This window comes from Gracilinanus agilis, chromosome 3, assembly GCF_016433145.1.
Source record: "Gracilinanus agilis isolate LMUSP501 chromosome 3, AgileGrace, whole genome shotgun sequence".
In the NCBI taxonomy this organism is placed as follows: Eukaryota; Metazoa; Chordata; class Mammalia; order Didelphimorphia; family Didelphidae; genus Gracilinanus; species Gracilinanus agilis.
Window position 1 is genome coordinate 129,236,174 of NC_058132.1, and position 5,949 is coordinate 129,242,122.

The 5,949-nt window shown below is 39.0% G+C and overlaps 1 pseudogene; it reads left to right on the forward strand.

Moving 5' to 3' along the window:
- The first annotated feature begins 327 nt into the window (after window positions 1-327).
- LOC123241259 lies at window positions 328-1,079 on the forward strand (annotated as a pseudogene).
- The last annotated feature ends 4,870 nt before the right edge of the window (window positions 1,080-5,949 follow it).

Consider the following 5,949-nt stretch of genomic DNA (forward strand, 5'->3'; position numbering starts at 1 on the left):
ATTTGGTACCCATTATGCATGTATCTAACACTGTGGGGGATAGAAAAGAAATAGATTTCTGGATAAACCAAGTTATGTATCTATTGGAAAATCTTCCTATGTATTTTAAATGTGTTTGAAAACATCTGCCTGTTAAAATTTGCTTTGGTAACTCCAAACCCTTTAAAGAAACCAGTTTCTAATAGAAAACAGAGAGGTATTTAAACATATTAGTGATCTTTATTAAAACACAATTAGGGAGCACAGTGCCTGGCCTCACTGCTTTCTACTGACCACCTTCTCCCCAATGTACCCCACTTGGTTGACTTTTCTGAAAAGTATCTGGAAAGGGCCAAAGATATGAAGAACAGATTGGGGATTTTCCAGAGAAGAAATGACTCCCCCCAAGGGCAATGGAGCTGGCAAGATGGACAAAGGGATGAAATCCCTGAAGCCCACCTCTGAGGAGGCACTCAAAAGGAGAGACTCTCTGGAGGAACTACTGTTGTCCAAACATGGACTCTCAGGGTTCCATGCTTTCCTCCAGACTGAGTTCAGTGAAGAGAACCTGGCATTTTAGCTGGCATGTGAGGACTTCAAGAAAATCCAGTCCCAATCTAAGATGGCATAGAAGATGAAAAAGATCTTTGCAAAATAGATTGCCATCTGGGCATGTAAAGAGGTGAACCTGGACTCCTACACATGGGACACATCAAGGAAAAGCCATAGAATGTCACCAGGGCCTGCTTTGCATTTATGGGCTTATGGAGAAGGACTCCTATCCTCGATTCCTCTGCTCGGAGCTCTACTTAGATCTCATTAACCAGAAGAAGCTGAGCTCTCCTGACAGAATGGGCCACTCTGTTTCCTGTGACTCCTCCAAGCCGTATCTCTGTTGGACTGGTTCATGGACATACAAGAAGCCTGAGGCTTCCACTCCAAGAGTCCCTGGGGATGTGTGGGCACCACGTACATCGACACCTTGGCCCCACCCCAGTGCCACTCTCTGGTATGATGCTGCTGCTCCTGGGATTGGGCCTGAGGCTGTGGCTGAAAACCTTTGGTACAGGCTGAAAGGTTCTTCTTGTCCAAGCAGCTGAGAGCCAGGGCCAGGGGTAAAGCTGAGGGACAGGACACCAACTAGGACAGGAACCTTATCTCTAATTTCTGAGCTCCACCAGGCATGGGCCTGTCCCCTTCTTTCTGAGCCACTTCACAACCATCAAGTCCCTGAAAGAACTGGATAGCAGTAAAGCGGGTGGGGGTTTCCCCGCAGGTGCTCAGGTGACATCCTTAGGTTTTGGCCTCCAGGAGGCATCTCTTGGGGCCCTGGTGCTCAGTGCTCTGATATCCCCCCACCTTGGGCCCTGACCTCAGGATTTTATTTATTTCAACACAATTGGAAATCCTTGCCTCTTTATTTTCTTAATTTACAAGAGCAGTATTTTAAATAAATTTTGTGGGAAGCTACAAAGCAGAATGACCATTTTATTTTAAGAAGGTGTACACACTTTTATGTTGGGGAGGGAGGGGAGGTGGTTTTTGCCCAAAGGGTGCTGGCAGCAAACTGTTGGGGTCCCTGAATGTACATATTGTTTGTTGAAAATCTCAAGTCCAATGATATGGACAAGGATCCATGAAAGCCTGACTCTCAGGTCAGAGGGAAAGAAACTCTGAAAGGGGCTACTCAGCTCTGGACAACACATTCGGTCTCTGAAGATAGTTCTGTGGCTCCCAAACCACCCACACAGCCAGTTGATAGAATGAATAGAAGGATCATGTGATTTCTAAAAAAAAATTGGGGGAGGTGCAGCTAGGTGACTCATGGATTGACAGCCAGGTCTAGAAATGGGTTCAAATCTGGACTCAGGTACTTACTAGTGTGAAGAGTGAATTGAACTTTCTTTGTCTATCAATCAAGAATTTTTAAGTTAATCAACCAAAAACTTAAATATCCCTATTTAACACTAAGTAAAAGAGTTCACAAGTCACTTACTAAAGTGGGTGACAACTCCACTGGCCACTGACCATACCTTGGGCAGTGCTAAGCAAATTTAAACACTGCAATTGGTTACTGTAAAGTGGAGGAAGGGGCAGGAAGTGACATGGGAAAAGGACTATAAAAAGACTTGAATTTCCTGTCCAGAGAACTTCTCCTGGTGACTTGGTTTTGGAGGTGGCTTTGGACTTGACTTTTGGCTTGGACCTTGACTTTGGCTCTTAGACTGCTTCTTGGGGGACTTCTCCTGGATTTTCTCCTTTGGACTTTGTCTTGGGTGAGTGAGTAGCTGGCTTTCCTTTCCTGGCTTCTGGGGAGATTAGTTTTGGAGAGGCCTTCCTTTCCTGCAGGAGGCTGTGTTGGTGGAACCCTTGCATAAGATACCACTGGGTCCTCTGGCCAAGGGCTACCAAGCCCTGCTGGGGTTGAGCCAGACAACAGAGCAACATTTAGTGTGATGGGCTAAACATTTTCTCCACCCTATTCTTACATTTCTCTACTTTCACTCTTTCCACTCTTTTTGTAGATAAAAGCTACTAACAGTCATTTTGACTTGAGTTATAATATTTTTAAATTGGTGACCACAATATTACTTTATAATTCTCATATTTAGTCAAATATTAAATTTAATTTCTCACACTAGCTATATGGCCCTAGACAATAACCACTTAACCCAAATTGCCTAACCCTTATTGATCTTCAACCTTGGAATAGATTTGGATTAAAAAAGCTCACAAACAGATACAAATTAATACATACATATCTACCAAGAAGCTTTTTTGAGAATAAGAATTTGGAAAATAAATAATTGTTGAATATCTACTGTGTGCTATGTTATGAAAGATGCAGAGATGAGTGAGAGATAGCACTTTCCCTCAAAGAATTTACAATCTAATCAGAAGAAAAAATAAGTATACATTTAATTCTAATATAAGGAATATAATAAATAATGAAAATGCTATTACAGAGATATGTGATCTTAAAAAAAACAAACTCTTGCCTTCCATCTTAGAATTAATACTACATATTGGTTCCAAGGCAGGAAAATGGTAACAGCTAGGCAATGGGGATTAAGTGACTTGTCCAAGGTCATGCAGCTAGAAAGGGTCTGAGATTATACTTGAACCCAGGACCTTCTATCTCTAGGTATGGTTCTCAATCTACTGAGCCACCTACATGCCTCCTATATAATGTATTCTCAGAGTTAAGAGGAAGGAAATACATTATCTTCAGGTGAAGATGGGAGAATAAGAACTTTCACGAATAAAGTAGACTTTGAGCCAAACCTCAATATGTAGGATTCAACAAGGAGATTTGGATGTTGAAGGAATAAATTTGTCAAGTGTAGAAAAGATTATGAATGAGTTGGGAAATAAGTGGATTTGTATGAATACAAGTTGCATGAATAATGATTCCTCTTGTTCTTCAAAATCCTAAGATATTTCTTGGGAAGTATGAAGAGCCAAATTTGGAAAAGTTATTTGACTCTTGTGGAGAGTCTTGAATGTTAGACTGAGGAGTTTTAATTTAATTCCATGTGATATAGAAATCAATGCAAGATTCTAAGCAGCAAAGTGACATGATCCAGTTCCTGTGAGTTGTGAGTGTTTTGGATTGGTGGGGAGAGATACTGGAGGCAAGAACAGACTTTGGAGGCATTTGCAAAAGTCAAGGCAAGAGGTAAGGAAGACCTGAACTAAAATAGTAATAGTGGGAATGGAATGGAGTGGAGACAGGTAAGAGACACTGCAGAGTTAAAACTATGGGACTTGGCAACTGACTATATGTCAGGAAATGGAGGAGAATTGAAGATGATTCATTCTAAAATTTCTAGCCCAACAGACTGATAAAATGTTGCCATTTACAAAGACAGGGAAATGAACAGCTAGCTGGCTTATAGAGAAAGGTAATATGTCCATTTTGGAATATGATGAGATCTAGATGCCACTGGATTATCTAGAGGGAAATAGGCAGTAGGTAATTGGAAATATATGACTGGAATTTGGAAAAGAGATCAGAGCTAGAGATATAAATTTGCAATCCATCTGATGAAAGAAATTAGGTCACTAAGGAATAAAAGCATGGTAAAAAGATCTTAGGATTGTATATTGGAAAAATCTACATATAATGATCAGGAAAAAGAAGAGAAATGAGTAAGGGCTATAAAGAGTCTTAATGGATATGGAAGGGTAATCAAGATATTGTAGTAAAAAGAATCTGATATTTCAAGAAGGAGAAGGTGGTCAAGTGTCAGATTATGCAGTGAGGTCAAGATGGACTTGAACTAAAATAAAGTTACTAGATTTGAAAATATATGCATAAGTTATTGGTGACCATCAAGAAAATAATTTCAGTAAATTGGTGATTCTGAAAGCCATATTTCAAAGGATTAAGGTGCAGATGAGTAGAAGGAGTAGAGATATCAAAGGCTTACTATATTTTCAAAAGTGTGGTGGTGATAGGAAGGAAAGGAGAGACAATCACTTGAAGGAAGTATTAGTGTTGAGCATTGACTTATTTATTTTTATTTTGTTTTTTTAAAAACCCTTAACTTCTGTGTATTGGCTCCTTAGTGGAAGAGTGGTAAGGGTGGGCAATGGGGGTCAAGTGACTTGCCCAGGGTCACACAGCTGGGATGTGTCTGAGGCTGGATTTGAACCTAGGACCTCCTGTCTCTAGCCCTGGCTCTCAATCCACTGAGCTACCCAGCTGCCCCCTGACTTATTTATTTTTAGTATAGAGGAGGCCTAAATACATTTGGAGACACAGAGAAAGGATTGAGATTAAGATGGAAAAAATAGAGGAAATACATTTCATTCATCTGTGTATTTTCCACAGAGCCATAGTAGATATTCAATAAATATTTGTGCTCTGAGCTCCCAATTAATAAATGATGTTGGGTAGATATTTATAGATTAATTTGTACTATCTGGTGCTTTAAAAACTATCACTCATAGGATCAAATACCTCTATTTTTAAATAGAGGTTGGTTTTGTTAAAGGACTTGGAATTCAAAAAGAAGGTATAATTGAAGGAATAGGGTCTTGGAGAAGGCAAAGGTGAATAATACTAATTTAATTGCAAAGATTAGCATCATTTAATTCTGCTTCTGTCTTGTTATAAGGAAAAAATGAACACAGAATATAGGAGTATATGCTTTCTTTGGGATGCAATGACGAAGTGAATTACTACTTAGGACAAGATTCTGCTCCAAAGGAAGAAACTAGTTACTGAGGTAGAAATAAAGGGAACTTTGAGAAGTGATCATTGCATATTAGAACTATAATAAAGAAAAAGAAGGCTTAGCCTGACATGCACATTATAGTTCTGGAGAGTTGATTTCAAATGGCTTGGAAGAAGAACAGGTAAGGGCATATGGCTTAAAATTCTGTATAATTTCATCCAGGAGAATGAAGAAGTCAGGAATGAAATTCTGAAGACAAAATTTAAAAAAAAGATGTGGCTGCATGGGGAACTCACTAATCACATTAGATGTTTGTGTGTTTTTTTTAAATTCTCACAGTAAATGGAAACAAAGGTAGGTAACAATAAGAATACAAAACTATTACACTATCGATAAGAAGAGCTCAGAACAAGTATGTAAAGGATAATAAAAGGATTTTTAAGCTCTTTTGGAGAAAGAGGAAGATATATAAGGGATAGGACTATTGCTTATTCTCTCAGTGACTTCATCAACCTTCTGAGTTAAATTATTATCTTTATACAGATACTCCTATATCTATATATTTGTCCTCAGTCTTCCTGCTAACCTCTAGTCCTGATCACCAACTGCCTTTTGGACATTTTGCAATGAATATTCCATAAACATCTCAAAGTCAACTTGTCCAAACTAGAACTCATCTTTTTAAAAAATTATCCTTATTTTTTTCTGATGGCATACACTTCTTTCAGACTCCTCAATATCTCTTATGTGACATATATAATCATTGCCACGTCTTGCCATTTCTACG